Source organism: Phasianus colchicus, chromosome 5, assembly GCF_987193195.1.
Source record: "Phasianus colchicus chromosome 5, bPhaCol1.hap1.1, whole genome shotgun sequence".
In the NCBI taxonomy this organism is placed as follows: Eukaryota; Metazoa; Chordata; class Aves; order Galliformes; family Phasianidae; genus Phasianus; species Phasianus colchicus.
The window spans coordinates 46093756-46115209 of record NC_143440.1 but is presented as its reverse complement, the minus strand read 5'-3'; the positions used below and the strand labels follow the sequence as shown (position 1 = coordinate 46115209).

Genomic DNA, 21454 nt, shown 5'->3' with positions numbered 1-21454 from the left:
AAAAATATTCCAGTAGCAAGATGTCAAACTCGAGTTGCTCTATCTTCTTTATACACAGCAGGAGCAGGATGATTATGAAGTGTGTCCTATCACTTCATGAAAGTGATAAGAGTGAGATGCACCTCACCCAACAACAGCCATCTAGAAGCAGTTCTGCACATGTTTCATTTCTGTACATAACCAGTAATCTGAAGTAAGAAAGCCACTTTTTGTATCCCAGCCAGCATAGCCAACTGCAGGAAGATTTGCCCACTAGGGGTGCTCTTGCCTTCCACTGACCACAGAGAAAGCCTAGATGAATAGCTTAGAATAGATGTTGATATTTTTAGATCGCTGATAGATGTCTTCACGAAAGATAGGACTGCCCATAAGACTCGTCAGTAGCCAGAGAACTGGTCACCATGAAGCCAGTTTGCCAATGGAGATGACAGGTTCCAGCTATTTGATGAAAGATTTATTAGGAAGCAGGATAACAGTGGGGTAAATAACAAAAGTTGTTGAGGTTGTTGTTCAGCTACTGTGATTCTGCAATCAAATTTTAATATGCTGATATCCTTTGTTTAGTAGTTCACAACAAATTATGACATCACACTATATCCTCACTGCTGGGCACTGCAAAGTTGAGTAACCAAGCCTACTTGATCACAGCACGTAGGAGGGAGAGGAAGTAATGAATTGGACCAATCTCTTAGTCACAAGCATTACCATGTCCTTGACAAAATGGCTGTTTGTTCTTTGGAGGTGATATCTATCAGAGCTGCCCCCACTCTTTTGGAAGTATCTGCAATGTTTCTTTAGGAGATGGTCAGAAGTTTATTCCCTTAAAAGCACACCCCTGACACTCAGTGTCACTGTTATGCAAGGGGATTATTTCAGAGGTCACAAAAGTCTAAGACTTATATTAGAAAATCAAATTCAGAAAAGTACACTACCCTGTTACACTCACTGGAGAGTCCTATACTCAAAGAGGAAGTGAGCTCATACTTGCTCTAAGATGACAAAAACTCTTCTCGAGACTAGAGAGTACATGGATTTCCAGTATGCCATGGAGATGCGTTCTCAAACGTATGCTTGAATGTCCTCTAACATCTTCTAATATCTGATCTATGCCTCAAGTGACAGATTTAGATTATAAAAGCCCACTCATACGTAATCAAAGTTCCCCTTGACTGTTGCATTTTCTATTTAATGGCAGAGAAAAGCTGGCAATAAATCAATCTTCTGAACAGAGTTAGGTGGACAACATTGATCGATGGTTATATGTTTATAAGACCATGAAATGAACATCCATGACAATTCTTGTTGTATGGGGAACCTGAATCCTCCAGGAACAACAGACATCTTTCTGTATGTGTGTTTATTTGCATTCTTGGATTTATCAATTTATTTATCATCTATTGTCATATTCAATTGCCTTTTACTCTTTCAGAGTACACCAGAGCATTTTAGTCTGCGACTATAAAATACTGAACATTACTAAGTTTGTTACTTCCTCTGTATTTCTAACAGAAAAACAGATTATCTGTTTATCAGGCTATATTTACCTAGTCAATATTTACTTATCTTTACACATAAATGCTGATCTTATTAGGATGATAAACTGTCTCAGTTCTAACCCAGTTGTTTATACAAAGCCTTTTTCTTCCCTGAGGCCCTGTTTTTGAGAAATATAGTAGAACATGCAGTGTTTGTGACTATATATTTTCCTCTCTCAAGCATCCTTTAAGTACATTGCAATGGAGAAACTAAATATTTTCCAGGTATGGCATGAGTTCTTCCACTGTAGTAGCATGCTGGATATTAATTTTTCTATTTATTGCCCCAGGGCAATGGATATGAAACTGTTAATACAGCAATCAGTACTTCTGCTATTGGAATTTGTCTCATTAGGCACAGCTATATTAGGAACAGTCAAAGTAAAACATGTCAGGGAAAGATTTATGTCAAAGACCAACAGTGATCAAATAAAAAATAGGAAGGTGTTCTGCCACTCAGTGAAAGGCAAAGCCAGATACAGACTTCAAGAGAAGACAAGTTTGTGAATATCTTAAGTAGCTTGTTTTTTAGTATATGGAGTAGGTCCTTAGTGGCTGACAGGGATGATGGTAGGCATTTCTGGCCAATTGCTGTCTCATTAAAAAGGCTGTTTAAGTCTGTGGAGGAAAAAACCTATTTTCCTTGTAACTGTCTGATTTCTAGTGCATGATGTGTGGTGAGTATATGGAGAGCTATATGCCATTATCTGCTTACAGTCATTAACATTGTACGTGCAGATAGGCAGGGTGATGAGTAATTGTGGTAGAAAAAGGATATTTGCCATACTTGCCTGAAAGGAGATTTGAGAAAGCAATGCCTGAATGAAGGAAGTAGACAACCAGTGCTACTGCATAACCCATGCTCTGAACAACAGAGCAATCCAAAAAGCCATATTGTTATATGAAAAATATCATTTGGCTCAAACGCTGTTCTCAGTCAATACATAAAGCAACCTATTTCCCCAGAATTTAGATAATAAAGCCAAAGGAGTAGCTCTGAGCTACTTTGAAAGCTTAATTCTCCAATTTATTGGCTGAAACTGGAATAAGAATTCACCCTTATCTTGTACTTGGAAGTACTGACACCACATTTCAGACTGCTATGATTTTACAAATCTGAAAACTGAGGCAGAGAAAGAGAGAAGTGCCATTTTCACAAAGATATCAAAAAAGTTTGAAGCCAAGGCACAGCTATTACCTGCACTGGTACCAAACAGGCTACTAAGCAAAAAATTAACAATTACATTGTTGCATATGAAATCAGCTGATAACAGGCTGAAAACCTGAATGTAATCTCACTGACAAAGTAGTAGCAAGGCCTACTAAAAACTTCAAATCACACCTTCTGCTCTACATTAGTCAACTATACTCACTTCTCAGTTCCCCAATACAAGCCACACTCATATGCCTGTAAACAGAAACAAGTTTCAAAGCTCAGATTGCTGTTGTGAATATCCATCTACACTGTTAAAAGGCACTCCTCTCCTCTTTTCCAGGTCAGAGGTAAACTGATGTTGATTTGTTTTGATTTTCTTCATCTAGACTTTGATTGCACCAACTTGAACTTAATTGATTTTCCTGTTCAAAGTTTTACTTGCACACAATCAGCAAAGCCCAACACTGTGCTCAAAGTTGACAGTGGCTGCTGCTCTGTCTATCTGTTCCCATCCTTGCCTGGCATGTACAGCTCTCATTGGGGCAGATGAGTTATGTTCCCTATTGGGAGAAAAGACTTCTCCATAGCAATCAGAGAATACCATCTGGGCTCCTTTACAAAGAGCTTATCTTTCAATATAGTTTTTCTTAACACCATTCAAACACCAGCCTGGAAAAAGTCATACTCCCCCAATGCTTTGGTCAGTGTATTCAACACTTACAGCAAGACCTTGCTTATTCCTGTAAGCCCAACTGAATCAGTAAGAAAAGCTGGAAATGGGGGGTTCTCCCCAGCCAAAATAATCTCCAACAGCCTCCTCAGGAAATTACTGATTATTCCATGGATATGATTTTATTTGACTTGTGATAATGAAGTCTGTGTCATGCTAATGTAAATATTAAGTAACCCCAAACAATTTTCTAATTCTAGAATGGTCTTCAACAAGTTTATGAGAAAACCACTGATATTACTCAATGTTTACTTATCCCCAGAGTAAGAGACAGATAGTCCTCTTTATTGCCCTCAGGCACTGACAAAGTTTGTGAGAGTTAGTGATGCCAAAAAGACACCATTAATTAGTTAAGGGGCTTGATTTTCTATTTATGTGTTTGCTTACTTAAAATAAAAGGGAAAAACTGTTCTTTAAGTGGAAAATATGGAATCATAGGTTTGAAACTGAAAAATTTACATAGATAGACTTAGCAAATCCTTTCTCATTTTTAACCTTATAATAATATGGGGAAAAAAAACCTACCACCATCACCACAAAACCACAGTGAGAGTGATTCAGGACTTTGTACTGGCACTCCTCTCCAGGGACTCCATAAACTGACCATATTGCCCCCACACTACCTTCAGCTCACAGCCAGCATGTGGACCCACAGTCAGCATTGGTATCATCTTAGATTATGTATATTAAAAGTCTGTCTGGTATATTTTGTACTGATTAATCTTATGCCTCACTTTCTGCCTTTAAACATCTTCTCCTTTCCTGAAGTTTCCCTGGAGTGCCTGTCCACTCCAGTTGCTCAGAGAACACCAGGGGAGATATAGAGGTACGTAGGTCCCATGAGTTACACCCTGATCAAAACATATGAGCATGGTTGCGATGTTTCTGGAGGTGTAAATCAGGTGAACTTATGCTAACTTTCCCAATCCATGTAGATCAAGTGACAAAATCTGTCATTAAAAAAAAAAAATACAGTCAAAAGGACATTTCTCTGACAGCAGGTTTTAGGACTGTGGAACGCATAAGCACTTCCCATTCTAGGTGCTTTCTTTGATCTCTTTGGTTTACACTGGAAATGCTGCACGTGAGGAGATGAAAGGAAGGCTGGACATAGCTTACTTTCCTGCTGCTGCAGGAGGAGAGAGGAAAGTGGTGGGGAACAGTCATCTGAGCTTCTTCTTCCTGTACCCCTCTGTTCCCCAAAAGTGCCAGCCACAAAAGCCAGACTTATGTCTTGAAAACGCTTCCCCAGACCAGCAAGACTTTTATGGGCATCTACAAGTTTCACTTGCTCAACTCCTTACCAAGAGAAATTATCTCTGTATTCTGATTCTTCATACAACTCCTTCAAACTGGGCTACCAGCCAGCGAGTCCTACAGATCACCTACAGCATGGGTAGCACAGTGAAGAGATGATGCTGTGTCCTGCTTTCCTGGGCATTTTCAGTCTTCACTCACTTCTGTTACAGAAACTCTGAACGGGAAACCTGAAAGAACTTGTTTTCATTTCAGCAATCACTGTACATAGGTGCCTCAGGAGTATACATGCCTTCAAGATAGATTTATTCCCTTGTATAAAGACATCACGGAGAGACCAGGGAGGGATTCTGGCACTCAGACATGCCAGCAGTAGGGCACAGCATAGTCTCAGCATGTATCACGAAATCTGATAGTCTTCACGTGGCAAGGAAAAGCTCCCACTGCTGCTCCATTCTCCTTGTTAACCTCTTGGCCCCTTCTCTCCCTCTATCCATTCTGCTCAGCCTGAGCAGGGCTGTGAGCACCCTTGGCAGTGCAGATGGCTCTTCCCCAGATGTTCTGTTGATAAGGCAGTTTTCGAACACTAAATTGCAAGTTAACACCAGATAATGAATGTTCTCTCTACAGGCAAAGCAAACCTTTTCCTGCTGTATTAAACAGAGAACAGGAGGAGGTAACCCTTCAGGTATTAAATTGCCTGAAAGCATCAGCACAGAGCTTGTGGAACAGCCAGAGAATCTTAAATTGCTGCTACTGAGCTTTTCCTCACCACACAGGAGCTCCAATTTCCTTTCTCACCAACACTTCGACTTCCTGGGGGAGCAGGGGATGTGGAACTGCAGTGCCTGTCTTTGGGAAGCAGTGACTGTCTGCCATGGAGCAATGTGCCACGTGCTGGGTTTGGGATTCTGTCACTGCCCTTGTGCAGATCCCCCTATGCCTTTGTGCTAAGCTGAGTTCAGACTCAGTTTCTGCCTCTAAATGCTGATGGGAAAGTTCCACGACAAACCACACTTTCTACTTCACTGGGAAGAAAAAGGAAGGAGGGAAGGAAGGAAGAAAGGAAGGAAGAAAGGCAGGCAGGCAAAGAAAGAAAGAAAAGACTGACCATGCTATTTTTTCTGTTTTTAGTGTTTTGGTTTGGTTTGCTGAAACAATGTCTGCTGACTCTCAGTGGCTTTTTGTTTCATGGAGGCAGCTAGATAACCACAAACACAGCACAATCTTTGTATGCGTTTCATGCTGTGTAAGAAGCAATTGCTGTTGTGCAAACCTCACCAGAGCAGAAATGAAGGCAGAGAAGATAAATGAGCACACTCACTTTACATTTAAACCTGCAGTGAGTACATGACTTCCTGTGCTGAGGGGAAATGTTGCAGCTGCGTTGTTTGATACAGGTTCATGCAGTGAACCACTGGGTGTGTAAGGAACACATTCATTAACTATATTTCTAAACAAATCATTAATGAAAAGCTTGAATCCAAACATACACAGGTCAATAGAACACTCCTTCACATTTCAGTGAGTCTGGGGCCGAGTCCTGCACCCGGCACTGGGGCTACTGCCTCATGCAGGCAGTGCTGCTCTCATCACTGAGCATCCGAAGGTATCAGGCAACCTGAGATTCTGCAAGGAAGGAGTTTGGGGAGCACGTCCCAGAGGCAGGTCTGATTAAAGGGCACAGCGTGACCTCACAGAGCTTTCAGGCCATGTCCCTACACATTTGCCTTTGGGAGACTGAGAACAAAGGATTACATACATCAGTTACCAACAAATGAACTTTCTTATTAACAAATACTGCTGCTATGCTCACCTGGGTGCAGGAGGGTCATTTTCTCCCATGTTCTTCCTTTACTTTTGATGTAGAGCCCTTCTGTCACCATTTCTCTCCTTGCAGTGGGGAATCTCTCAGCAGTTTTCATGAGAAAGGTAATTTCCTTCCTTTGTTTTCTTTTGTGATAAGGACATTCCTGCAATAATATAAATCTAAACTATAATTTAGGGCAGCAAGCTTTCTCCAGCCACAGCAGATGTAAAAGCAGGAAGCCCTGAGGGATCTGAGTGTCTGTCACAGAGGGCTGTTACTTACTTCTGCTCTGCTCCATACACAGGTGGCATCTGCTGCAGCTCAAGGTCTCTTAAAAAGCCCTAATAAGAACCTCCTCCTTCATGACAGGAAATACAGAAAACCAGCATATCTGCCTAGAAATGCTTCCATGATTTTGCAGATTTGTTTTGGCTTACTACTGCTGTCCGTGACTGTGTTGACTGCTTTCACTTTCCCCTGCTACTAGTGATGGGGATGATGCTCGCTGTCCACTGCAATGGCTTTGAGCTCTGTAATACCCATCAGGTGATGCTAATAACTGATATTTGAGAAGTCAGAGCAGGTGGTATAACAATATGTGTAAACAGGATCTGACTTGCTTTGAATTTCTTGCAAAGTGTGCAGAAATAGTCACAAACCTATCATGGACAAAGGATCAGAGGGTCTGCAGGATCTCATCTCCCAGGAGAAACTCTGCTCCCTTCTTGAGAAGACACCGTCAATCAATTTTACAGGGTGTTTGATCTATGAAAATTATTAATATCAATTTTTGTGATATTTTTAATAGATAACAGTGGAATTGGAATGGAATACTTTCTAAACTTTAATATATATATATATGTATTAAGAATGAATATTCCAAACTCTTTGATCTGAAAACAACTTTGGTTGTTCTGGTTTGCAGAACCTTTTTTCATATTTTAATCAGCTCTATTTATAACTGTCCTGAAGTCCATTTGTTTACTGCCACCTGGATCACAGGATATTCATGTTTTTAACATGCTTACTGCATCTATTGATGGTTCATTAGCTCTTCATAAAGATCAAGTACACAGCCACAACAACAGCCGCAGAAAGAAAACAGGTGTTCAGCCTTGACCTTCCCACCCTTGCTCACACACTCCTGAGTACAAGACCTTTATTTTAGTACTTCATTTCATTTCACTTATAATTTTTCCATGTAAGCATTTCAAACCATCAACATTCTGGGGTTTATTCCTTGACAGAGAAATTATTTTTTAATATTCCAAGAGCATTTTCATTAATCGGAACTGCAGAGGGGTTCTTTGGAAATCCTCACTGTGAAAGGGGAACCAAAGCACAGAACTGCTTCTGCTCTGCTCACGAGATACAATCAGGAAAACCAGCAGCCCTGATTGCCCTTGCAGTGGGCCCCAAGCACAGTGCAATTAGAACAGCTGCTTGCATTCTGTGGTTAAGGAAAGCTCCCAGGGGCCAGAATATTGCTGTTTGATTGGAAGAGCACTCAATTGCCTAATGAAGCTGTTATCTTCTATTTAGCCAGAGATGAGAAAAGGAAATCTTTATGTATCACTCCTATGTAACAAAAAAGCTAATCAGAGAAGTCAGACCCTCAAGGGTACAATAAAACCACCACGGAACAAGGCAGTGGTGCAATTTCAGCAAGCAAGGGCCTTGGCTCAGCTACACCAGCTGCTGGGTTTGCCCAGCCCAGAGGCAGCCCCGTTCCATGTCCCTCTCTGCCTCTTCCTCAAGAAAAGGTACTTCCCCACTTGAAGGGTCTTGTTTTCCAATTTTCATCTCCCATATTAGAAGTATTGCCTTACCTTCACAAATGACTTGCTAATGTGCTTAATCACTGTTGACAAGATCATTAAATGAATAACTGGATGCTTTATGTTCTATATAAGTTTATTTTTTGTGAGACTCTCTGTGAGGACCTCACATCCCCTCCTAAATTCCACAGGACTCACGTGGAATTCGGATCACTTGGGCACAAACTCTTTACTCTGGCAGGACCGATGGTCTTGGCTTCAAAACCTTCAGATACATCACTGAATCACAGGAACACAGAATGGCTTAAGTTGGAAGGGATCTTAAAGAGTTTCACCCTGCTGTGGGCAGGGTTGTCAACCACCAGATCAGGCTGCCCAGGCCCCATCCAACCTGGCCTTGAACACATGAGGTGCTTCTGCAAGAACAAACAGAGCTGTTCGTTCCCACCAGGATGACCTTGCACAGAGTTCCTATTCTTACTGACGTCCTGAGGTGACACAGCCATTTTTCCTGTATGGATTAGTCTGAAACTTTCCTCTGGATCATTAGAGCTGAATGATGAGATTGTACTCACAGGAAAGTTCATTCTGCTGTCGATGAGTGCTTGCAGTTTACAGTACCCGAGACAGTGATAAATGGATGCTTAAAATAAAGAACTTCCCAAGACAGGCATTCATCCAGCAGCAAAGCCTCCATTTTACAGAGACTAAGTTTTATGAAGTATTTTTTAAATTCCCCAGTATCAATCTCATCGTGCTTATCTTAATTTTATACCTTCAATATACAATAATATTTTAGCTTTGAACCAGAATTGAGGAGGGACAACATTTCATAGAAGTCTGTTGAGGTGGGCAACGCAGAGGACTGGCTGATGTTTCCCCTTGGGCTATGGGAGCTTGTGCAGTACACAGAGGCAGTGCTGGCCAAGGACCATGGCACCCACACACAGTGAGGCTGAGCAGAACCACACAAACCTCTCTGTTCCTTTCAGTAATGACCATTGCCTATGCCTTCTTTTCTCCTCTCCAAAATATCCTAGCTGGCATCTTTATTTGCCTCATCCCTGCTATCCATCCGCTTTTCTTTAAAACCATTGACCCAATTCTTTAATTTTAATTCCAGATGGCTTAATTGCATCCTGCATTTACCCTGCACACCATGTCTCCACAGCACTTCGCCAATATCAGAAGCGATTCACCTGGTGTAAAGTGCAGCTTGGGTGTTCCCAGGTATCTTTTCTCATCTACCGACAGGTGGGTACAGTGACCCAACCTGTCTCATCCAAGCCTTTGTAGGGAATTTCTTTGTAACAGGGACACAGATGAGGATTTCTTGAGCTCACAATTCTTTGTCCTCTCCAGGAGGATCCCCTGAACTCTGCTGCCAGTCTGTCATCCATTCTGATGAATAGCCACCCCTTTTACTCTTGTGCTTTGACAAAAGGGGGTTGTTTCAATAGCAGCCTCAGCATAGACCTTGGTTTTCTGCTTAGTATGTCATAGAATCATGGAATCATTAAGGTCAGAAAAGACCTTCAAGACCATCTATTTATCACCTAGATCATCTTCCTGTGCCTTCCTGCTGAGCAGTTTGCAGTGAACCAAGGCCAGAGAGCAGGGCACATCTATGATTCTATGATCTTCCTGATGCTGGTCCTTATCATCATGAAGATTTCACACTGGAAATTTTGCCAGATATATTCCAAGTGTTCCCCATCTCCCTTACTGTTCATGAGGCCTAATTCATTTTATGCAATTAAGTCTGTATTTGCTTCTGGTTACATCGCTTGAATTGCAAATGTTAAAGAAACCTCGAAGTCAGTCTGTTGTCCTACTTCCCTCTACAGTCTTTGCAATAGCTGCTAGTATCACTGGAACTGTGCAGTGCAACAGAACAAAAGCTCTTTTCTCCTAATGACAGTCGGGGATGGGGAGGACCTACTTAACTCATCTCCCCATTGTGAGAAAATTGGCTTCGATTTCCTACTGAACCACAGTGCTCATCTTCCCCATCCTGAAGGCACTTGGGCTCTTCCAGAACTCACCTGCCAGCCAGCAGTGCCAGCAGTCACTGCCAGCAGAGGTACCGGGCTGCAGCAGGAGTAAATCCATGTGCAGGGATCAGACAGCACGTTGCACAGTTTGGCTCAAACCAGCAATAACTGTGCTGGCTGCACGTAACGGGTGTGCCAAAATGGGAAAGGTATTTCAGTTTGTGATAAAACATTACGGATCTGAATCCTACACTCAGCTTTGCTATTTCATTCCACATCTAACAGCTCGGATTATTCCTTGGAATAAATGCTGGTGGTATATCCGTGTCATTGGGGGGAGCTCTGGGATACTGGGATGCAAGCCCCAAGTAAACACTGACTATTCATATTCCATAATCTTTCTATTTTAAATGGATTCATCATGCTGCGTTTTGGAAAGGAGAGCCTGCAAACACCTAAACAGCTTCAGTGGTGATTTTGGCACAATGAGCGATTGAGGGAACACACTTCAGCCAGGCAGGCTTGATTCATGCCAACATCTCTCTGCAATCAGAGGAGCTTTTCCTGCTAGGAACCAGCAGGAGCCAGCTCCCGTGGAGAAGAGAGAGCAACGCCTAAAATTTTAACTAAATGCTCCATCTCCTGCTGCTTGTGCAGCCTCACTGATCTAAGCACAACTCTGCACTCCAGCAGAATTCCAGCTCCGCCTGGGAAGCAGAAGCCCTGAGTGCCCTGGGAAGCATCCTGAGCTGCAGTAGGTAGGCACAGCACCCCTGGGGCACAAGCAGCTCTGCTAGGGGACCGTAGGTAGGAATGCAGCCCTCCAGCTCCCAGACATGAGGACAGAGGCAGCACAAAGGGAGCTTGGAGTACATCAGTACCTCACAGCTTTGCCACTGCAGTCAGCCATCTGCTCCGGGTTTATTAAAAGTGATGTGCTCTGCTGGAAGGATCAGGAAGCATCTGCTGGTGCATTTACATTTAAATCCTCACAGCAATCTCATCCTTTTTTAATTAATCAAGCCCACTTTTTTTGTGTGAAACCACACAGATAAACACTTCTTCCCTAAATGGGGATGCACGTTATGCTAATACCACTAAATAGCTAATACACAGAAAAACAATTTAGTGCAAGTAGCAGCATCTATCTCAGGATTTAAGAAAGCTGTTCTGACAGAGATCATGCTTGTTTAAATGGATCACTGTTTAAACCTGGCTTATGCTGCATCGCAGTTTCGCTGCTGCAGAATTGCTAATCAGTGGCTCAGAGGCAAGAGGGAGCCTGAAGCAAGGAGCTGAGGCACAGGTGCTGTTGTGCTGTGGGTGCATGGCTGTGAGGGCTGGAGAGTGGGGGGAAATTCAAGATCCCCCAACCGGGTGTTTGGGTAATGCAGATTGAGTGTTAGTCCCGCTTGGTTGGCAGAAAATCCACAAGCCACCACTGTTTTATATGGCAGGTGGTGTCCCCTCTGCAGATGGAGCTCCAGCATTTCCCAGGGGACAGTGTGTGCCCAGCTCCTCACCAGTGGATACAGCTCACTCTTCCCATACTCTAGGAGGACACAGCCATCCTCCAGCCTGTGGTTCTAGGAGCCAACCCATACTGCTGCCCTGTTTCTCCCATGACACTTCCTTCTTTCTAGGCTGAGATCCATGGTACTGACAGTTCACAGCCAAGAATTTGTCAGCAGCCAGTATTCATAATGCCTTTCCAGCCAGGCCCTACAAGCAATCTAAGAGGTTTGTTATGCAGCAAGAGGGATTGACCTTCCCCATAGCCTTATAAAAGGGATCAATAGCATCAATGGCAACACTGAAGGCACTGGAAAAGCAGGGGAGTTCAGCAGTGAGAAGAGCCTTGGGGCTGTGGGAGTGAATTAGTGCTCCCGACAAATTTCCTTTCAAAACATGCAAATATATGATTGGGAGACATTCATAATGGGGGGAGACGACCCAGATTTCCCCTGCAATGAACAGGGACACCTACAGCTCAATCAAGTCGCTCAGAGCCCGGACCAGCCTGACCTTGAATGTTACCAAGGGCAACACACCACCCACCTCTCTGGGCAAACTGTTCCAGTGCTTCACTACTCTTATAATAAAAAAAACATTTTCCTTAAATCCAATCTAATTCTTGCCTGGAGTCAGGCTGTACACGCAGAACCCAGCCCTCACCTTCCATCAGCACTTGGTGCAGTTGCCTGAGCCAGTCTGCAGCAGGCCTGCAGGGAGCTGTATCTTGCTTTTTTTCTTCCTATTATTGAGAGTACTGTTTCTGTAGTTACATTCTTTAATTGTGAACACTGTTGACTAAACTGCAAGGCTGCAGTGCAGAGATTGGACAAACAGCATCTGGGGAACTCGTGGCTGTTGGCCTGGTGGGGACTTCAGAGCAATAAATATGCGCATGAAGCGATGTTCAGCAATTACAGGGCTGGAAACAGAGTTAGTGGTAGAGATAGTGCTTTAAAAAGCAACAGGTCCTGCCAGCTGCAGAGCAGACAACAGAGATTTGCAGATAGGGACAACTGTCACACCACGTCCTCCATGCCTCTCGAGAAGGGACTCACTGCCCACAGCGCGTTTTGGTTCAACAAATTGTGCAGTGAGCAGCAGAGTCAGCAAACCCAGGGCCTAATAGACCCCTCCAACAGCCCCACCTCAGTGTCCCAAACTTGTTGGCGATAGGCCCCAGTATTTCTACCACTGAGAAGCCAAGCAGCAGCAGCACAGCTCGGCTCTAACCTGTTCTCAGCAGCCTGCAGCCAAAATGCTCAGAAAGACCTATAGCGTGGTGTTTGTGTATTGAGAACCTTCCCAAAGGAATTTTCTAGAATTGCTTTTTGTGGTATTTGCGTCTGTAGCGTCACAGTTAGCAGGGGGAAGCCCTCTTGGCATATCAAACCCAAATCTCCTTGGTAAGACAGCTGAAAGCACTGGGAAACATGCAGCCTGCTATACTCCTGCTTTTATTACCTCGTCTCTTTCATAACCCCCTTCTTCGGCCATCCTTATTCTTGCTTTATTTAATAATAGGTTTCCTTTAGTCACTATTTTTTATTTGAGTTTATCTAACAGTGTGTATTTAAAGCCATTTATGTATCATAAGATGGTAAGGATGGATTGCTTTTTGATCAAAGGGATTTGGCTTTGAGTTTCTTTGTAAATTCAGCAGAGGATGGAATCATGCAGTAGTTATATTAAGCAAAAACACTACAGGGCTAAATTCCTTGTTTGGAGGAAACTTCAGAGCAGATATCTGGATTCCTTCTGTCTCCCTGATGATCCCTTCCTAAGGATCCTTTCCTCGCTGATTCCCATCACAATAAACAAAAGAGCTGTGTGAAGTGAATGGGGCATCAGAAATAATGTTTTCTCAGAAGGAAGCAGCTGGTAAGAGCAGAAGTGCCTGAGAAATGCCCCACCAGTTAACCAGACTGCCTATCTTCACCAGAGAGATCTGACTATAGGGGCCATGCTCACTCCTCAAAGTCTCTCCGGATGCTTTATAGACACAAGCAGATCCATTGCTCTCCTGCCCTTTACCCAGCCCACAGGTGACTATTAAACCATTTTTATTTCTACAAACCCTCACAGTTATTAGGGAAGAAGCAAAAATCCTCCTGTGTTTGCACTGGTAGCTGCAGTACCTGTGTGTGGACAATGCTGACAAGCCCATCTGGGTTCACCTGTGCAGGTGCTGGGCATTTGCTTGTGCATTTTTACCCTCATGACAAACTCATGGGAAAAGGCAGGAGAAGTGTCCTCAGATTGCTATGGTTATTAAACATACCTTGGATTAAAAGGCAGAAAACTTCCATTTCTTCCTAACAAAGGACATCTGCAGGAACTGGAACCTTCCTTCAAAGGATGGGAGGAGATTAAGTGCTGTGGAATAAAAAAAATACAGTCTTTGTGTAACAAGAACATTCTTGTATCACCAGGGAGTTCAAAGCTGAGGGACAGTGCTGGCTTCACCTTCCAATTAATGACCTCCGAATAATTAGCAAAATAATCTTTTTAGAAGTGCTCCAGTGGCAATGCCCCAATTGTCAGATAAGCAGCATCCTGGAGAGGGAAAGTTGGCAGTGATGAACAACGGGCTGAGGGAGCAGCAATGGCACGGGCAGTCATTAAGCTTGAGAACATTCATCAGCCCATTCAAAGCTCCAACAAGTCAGAGCTGTTTCACAGTGCAGGCTAATTGAAGAAAATAATTTATTAGGAGATTGAACAGAGATCGTTAAACACTGCAGTTTCAGTCTTGCAAATGGTGAAACAACAGTTTTTCCTTGACAGTTGTTTACTGTTAAATCCTGGATTGCTTCTCCTTTCCCCAAGCTTCAACCTCTGTGTGGGAATTAATCCTCCCAGTGGTGATGGTTTGCCCTCTCCTTCACACCCATCTCCTTTACCCTGTCATTCCTGCACCAGCTCTTACCCTTCAAAAAGAATTTGTTTCAGGACTGCTAACTGAAGAGATACTTGGAGGTACCAGGTAGGACTAAGTCTAATGGGATTTTGAATATGGTCACCATGACAAGATTTCTTTAAGATATGTCTAAAAGAAAATTATGAAAGTATCACATCACTGTGGTCAGAGACTGAGAGCATGTGGGATTTCTACTGCCTGTGCCCTCAGGTTTCTGAGCAAATTTTGAGAAAATGCCACCCAATAAAGCTGTGGGGATCAGAGAAAGGTGAAAGACTCACCTTTAAGTCGACTGAGACCTCTTCCATTGGCACCACCATGGACTCAGGTTCATAGCACACAGCTGCAGCCTGCTTTTAGCACAGCTGACTCAAAGAAGCACCAGGCTGAAGGGACCTCCTGAAGACCATGGAGCCTGCCTGTGGTTTCAGGGTAGATCAGGTGCTCTGGGATCTTCCTGCTGGAAAAATATCCCTGCTGCTCCTGGCAACCACATGGCTACTGGACAGGTGAAATTCTTCACCTTGTGGAACCCTAAACTCAAAGGATCTTGTCTGAAAACTTAGCTGTCCTTGTGTTTTGAAAGATGCATTCTATAGCTTTCTCCCAACTTCCAGTTAATTTTCTTCAGCTGAGGTTGTCCAGCAGTGGATATAGAGAACAGCTGGTAACTACCTGCACCCCTGTTTTTTCCACTGTAAATGAACTGAGCATTTCCTTAAACTCTTGTTTTTTTCCCCCTTTTTCTCATTCAAGTTGCTGTGTCCTAGATCCCTCTCCATTTCTCCTATCTTCTACAAAGTACGGCTCCTAAGGCTGAACCCAGCAACTCCAGGTGAAGCCTCACAAGATCAGTTTAGCTGCCACTATACATTACATAGAATCAAATGGAAGACATCAGCAAAGAAGCTCCTGGCTCAGCTAGCCTGGCAGCCTGCAACCACCCCTAGGTCCCTGCCTGAAACTGCCCATTTTCATCCTGAACCCAGTAAAGATTTCCTGACATTTGCACATCTATTGGAAAGCCATTTCAGAATTTCATCCTATGATCCAGGTGTTCTAGTTTTCTAGTGTTTTCATGGGTATTTTATACCTTTTTATTTTTATTTTTTTTCTTTTTTACAATAACTTCCCCTCAGTAGCAGTACTTTGATCTTCATACTTGATGTCATCTTGAGGATTTCAGGGCACTTTTCTCAGTCATCAACATCATTTTGAATGATGAGACTGTCTTCCAAATGTCTTGCAAGCCGTATCAGCTTGGCTTTCTTCAGACATCTCGTAACTGCTCTCCCTTCTCCATCATCCAAGCTGTTCTTTCACACCCTGGCCCAGATATGGGCTGAGCACACCTCCTCTGAATCTCACTGCTCAGCTTTCACCATTCCAGCTTAGCAGGTAGCTGAGCCCTGCTCTCATGGTGAAGCCCAGAACATTTCCCTGGTGCACAACTGAGTGCATTTTGTAGGAAGCTGTCCAAAGTCTTCCTACAATTAAGTTTGTGTCCCTTAATCACTGGGCCAAATAATTAAAATTGGAATGGACTGACATAGTTTGCTCTTGACAAAATCCTGCAGTGTATTTTATATCAACTGACTAATCTGTGGCCAACTATAGATTGATGTTTCAGTGATTTGTTCCAGAGATCTTTCCAGGAATCAGAGTTAGGCGTATTGATTTAAATTCCTTGGCTTTCCCTGCAAGACAGGTAATAAGTGTTCCCCTGATCTTTCCCTCTTGCCCCTCTTATTCCATAGCTACCCAAAAGCAATGATAGCTCAGGAATGGCTTTGGATGGGTTCTTAAGACCTTACAGGTGAATTTTGTTTGATTATGCAGGCTGGAATATGTCAGAGCTATCTAAATATTCCTTAAGCTCTCCTTTCCTTATTCCGCTCCAGGTCTCCAATCCTCTTGTTATTTGTTTCAATTGTGCTCAACATCTGGTTATAATTATCCTTTCTAGGAAGTTTGAAGCAGAAAATGACAGCAAATGTTTCAGCCTCTGCTGGATCATTACCTCTCCAGAATACAACCTTCTCCTCTGGGGTATTTTCTTTTCCTTAACAGACCATGTAACCATTAACCCTTTCCCCACAGTCTCTTCAGATCTCCTCTCAGGACTTAGGAAAGCTGAGATGTTAATGTTGCTCAGTAGAAATCCCATTATTGTACGTATACAACAAATTCAGGAAAAAAACCAAAAAGGTCTGAGGCTCTGCCCCTGCTGATGCACCTCATCTTCATGTCCATAGTCTCAGAGCTGTATATAAACATTTTCTAGGCAAGGTGGGAAGCAGACAAGAAAATGTGGTTTGAGCTACATTCATGCACACTATGTCATTTACTTGTTTGCCAGGCAAGGGCCAACTAGAGCATCAACAGCAATCTGGAGCCTGGGAGTGGATGTAAGTACAATGAATAAGTCACTGGACTTAGAAAATGTTGCCACTTACAAGAACATTGGGTTCAGCAGGCAGGTCACATAAAGTTGAATGAATTTGCTCATGAAGGAATGGGGCAATCATATAAATTCAGAGAAAGAAAGACTCCATGCATGACGTTTGTGTTGGGAAGGTGGCAAGTGCTGGGTTTAAAAGCAGGAAGAGGAGACAAAGGTTCTGCTGCTATTTATCACTGTGGTAGGTATAAGCAAAGATCTGCAGTGGTTCATTCTATGACTCTGTGAAGACATTCCTTCCAGTGGTTCAGCTGATATCCCTCAAACTCACTCCTGAATGACAGGCAAAAAGGAAACTTGATGTTACATCTCACTGTATTCCCACAACTTGTGCCCAGCTTGTCACTGCAGTCTGCTGTTTCACCTTGTCTCTGACTGTGATCAAGGATTCCACCTTCTCATATGGCTTGCAATGCTACTTTACCTTTCAGCTTGCCTACAGTAAAAGCAAAGCACATTACTTCTGTGGAGGTAGCTCACCAGTGCAGGTGAGTATAACAAACCTGCTCCCCGCTGGGACCCACAGCCAGGAGCTCCTGAGCACATCTCTGTCACTGGGGTCCCTGTGGGAGCAGCTGCAGTTGCTGGGCAGAGGCATGCCAGCAGCTCCCCTAGAGAGTCACAACATTCAGCTTTGACTGGGGTTTCCAACTCTCCATAGCATTCACACTAAACAAAGGAGAGAAATCTCCATGCTTTAGAGTTATAACTAAGAATGCTTCTCATCTGGGAGCCTGCGTGGAATATTTATTGCACAATCTCCCTCTTATCTGGACCCTGTACCTCTGATCACAAAGTGAGGGGTTAAAAGCAGTTATTTTAGGGAGCTGGGCAGGTACATGAGCAATCTTTCTGAAGCATACTTGTACCAGAATTCTTTTTCAGCACACATCTACTTTAATTATTTTCTTCATTGTATACACAGTAATATCAGCAAACTAAAGGGACTATGTAATTAAATCTTTTGCTTTATGAGCATCTGTGTAATTATTTGGGGTGTGAAAATATAGATAGGAACTTCATTGGTTTTCAGAACACAGAGTCGCTTGAATTAAGCCCCTTTTGCAGTTTGTACAGGGCATGTCAGCCCAACAAGCCTTTCAAATCGAATAGCTGCTGTATGCTTACAGTGAAGCAAACACAAAAAATAATTTTGAGAAACTAGGGCAAAGCTGTAACTACGGTTTGACGTGCACATCCCAGCCATATCCAATCACACTCTATCTACCACAGCCAAAGCCCACTACAGCAGTGGCTGCAGTGTGATTTGTGCCTCCTGGCTGACATGTAGGTGGCATTCCTGCCTGAGGAAATCACCACCATTGTAGGTGTTCTAAGCACTAAAACTATGCTCTAGGAGACAAACTGTGTTCCTCCTTGTGCCTTCCAGAGGAGGGGTTAAAATAGGGCTACCCGCAATTAAGATGATCGGGCAATCAGAGCTGCCACCAGCTTCTGTGGCACACTGCATTGACCTCCATGTTTTTATGCAAGATTCACTGCGTGTGAGCAGCCAGAGCTATCACTGCCATACCAAACCTCCCACCAGCACCGTGCACCCGCTCTGCAGAGGACACTCACACTTTGTTCTCCAGCAGATGTTCTGTAACTATATCTGGCTACAGCCTTCCCTGAGCCATGCTGCATGTTGCAGATGATACAGCAGCAAGAAGGAATAAGGTGTTTCAAAAAGCACATCCTAATTATTTTTTTTAATGCTCCTTTTCCCTAGCATCAGCCTCATTAGATCTGTGTGCATGAGATATTTGTTCAGGCAGGTATCATGCTGCTAATCATGCAGACGGGCTTGTTGCCTGGATACTTCACTCAAGCCACGATATCACGACTACAAACGCAGAACTGAAAATCAAGTCACTCCTTAATCTTCCAGATTATCTCGGGGTGCTGATCCCTGCACTGCGGGGAACTGTATTTCTTGAGCAACACAGAAGGGCTTGCTACACGTGATGTATCTGAATGAGAGATTCAGGTCATATTTTAAATTTTTCATTCTGAAATTGTCTTTTCTAATTTCTCTGAAGTTTGAAATGTCTATTTGTCTCCTTACTACCTCCTGAAAAGGAAAAACTTCTCCTACAGCATGGCATAATGAAGTAGTGTTCAGGCTGTTATCATGGTTTTGCACGCAACTAGGCAGCTTGCACAAGCTCCCCATGAAAGGAAGACGCCATGCCCCAATCCCTGCCCTGCAGCTGCGGAAAGAAAGAGAGGTTACCATCCAAACTGGACCACCACTGACCCTATTTATGCATCCAGACCCACCAGTTTTTAGCCACTATACGGGCTAAATGTGAATGGAGTTAAAAAATGTGGGCTCAACAAGGAAAACCTCAGTCTACACTGTACCTTCACAGTTATGCCTTTGGAGGACAGACCCCTCACCATCTGTTCAGTGCTGTTCCATGGACAGGAGAATTTAAAATGCCAAATTCAACACTGAGCTGTTACTAGCTTCAGCATATCTGAATATACATTATTTAGAAAGATGCTTTTCCTAAAAATGTTGTTCAGCTCCCACAAGCAGAGTGATTGAAAGCCGTGGGATAAGGAGAAGTTGTCAGCAAATCATTTAAATAGCCTTCATAGTCTAGATAATACTTTCTTATAAAGCCCTGCCATTTCCCTTTATAGATGTATGAAACCTTGCTGAAGCCATTACCCCTGTAATGGACTTAGTGCTTACAGCTGCTATAGTCATTTCTCCATAATTAAATGCTGTGGACAGTGATGACCTTCATCTCCCTCAGGGGATGTTCCACGAATACACTCTTGAGTGTCCAGGGGAGGTGAGATCATTGCCCAGCTTGCTGTTTAGGAAGAGTTAGCCAGTGGATAATATGGCACTAATGAGCAGCAAACTTCAAATCAGAGTTTGTTACTCCAGAAGGTGGTTCTTTCAGGACAACTTAAGGGCAAATTTTCTTGTGTAATTTTTGATTGGGTCAGAGATGGAGGAGTTTTTCTTGCTAAGACGTGCTCTGGAAGGGGAAGGGCGGTAGCCATCCTTTGGGATTTGGGAAGCTCAATCTTTGATGTCTGCCTGACTCTCTGGCACTTTGAAAGAGCAGACACTAGAAAAACAAGCATCTTGGGAAAGGCACTTATAATTTACATTCACAGACTGACCTTTGGATGGGGCCTCTCAGCTTCCCCATGTAGCCAACAGAGAATAACATCTCAGTTCTTCTCCTGACTCAGCTGCCAATTTGCAGAATGAGGCTGGACAAGTAACTTAATTTCCTTTTATTTGTACCTGTATCTAGCACCCTCCTGTGCATATGAATAAATGAGTATGTCAATATACAGACATATATCCCCTGCATTTCCATATAATGCAGTTTAATATTTGATTTTTTAAACATAATAGGATTCAATTTTTAGAATGAATAAAATGCAGGGCAGTATCCATGCTTGGTGTCCTTGCAGAACACTGGTGTCCTAATGCTTAATTCAAGTTTGCAGAATAAAACAAAGGCAGACAGAAAGATGAAAACTTCCAATCAATGAAGACTTCTGCTGAAGAGGCTCTGTAGTGGCCATGCTCTACTGGAACAGCTCAGCAGTTGGGACATCCCTGTACCGGCTCATAGGACTCCCCTCTGAGGGGACTCCTGCAGAGGACTGCAGGAAGGGAAGGGTCTGCTTCCAGCCCCAGGGAGCCACAAACCCCAGGGGCAGCACTGACTACGACTGAGCATTTGGCAGAAGACAGAAGATCAACCCCACTGCACCTGGATAAGCCTTGACCACTGCACAGACTCTTGTCCCCACAGGAATTAAGCTGATTCAGGCTTGATTTCAACAAGGCAAAGCCAACACCCTTGTGATGAAACCTGGCTGCACATGGAATTAGCGGCGGCCCGGGAGCAACATTAGAAGGACAAAGCAAATGGGAGTGTGCTTAATTAAAGTTGACAGCCATAATGGCACTGCCTGTAATAGTATCAGGAGATTATCGTTTACAGGACAGTGCTACAGGCTCTGTGACATCCCTGCCAGGGCATCACCCTTATGCCAGCTCTGACAGGACAGATCTTAATTTCTGCTTATTAATGCTGCACATCTCATGTTTACAGAGAAGTGAAAACAACTTCTTCCTTCCTGGTCTCCATCTCCAGTTGTAGACTCTACTGCGCAAACAGCAGTTATCAAGAGATCCAAGTTATGGTTTATCTGCTTGTTCTTTAATAACAAGTAAATGAACGAAGGTTAGAGGAAAGAGTTTAGCAGGGAGGACAGGGGATGTCTCTTCCTCTCTTCTGATTTTTAGATTGAATTAT

At 43.3% G+C, this 21454-nt stretch overlaps 1 long non-coding RNA gene across 1 annotated transcript; it reads right to left on the bottom strand.

The window, feature by feature from the left end:
* Positions 1-9: 9 nt before the first annotated feature.
* LOC149917901 (uncharacterized) lies at positions 10-20456 on the bottom strand. The gene is made up of 4 exons (XR_016467037.1): positions 14974-20456; positions 14054-14148; positions 6495-6651; positions 10-438 (listed from the first exon to the last, which is right to left on the bottom strand). It is a non-coding gene; the product is annotated as an uncharacterized LOC149917901 (long non-coding RNA).
* Positions 20457-21454: the final 998 nt, after the last annotated feature.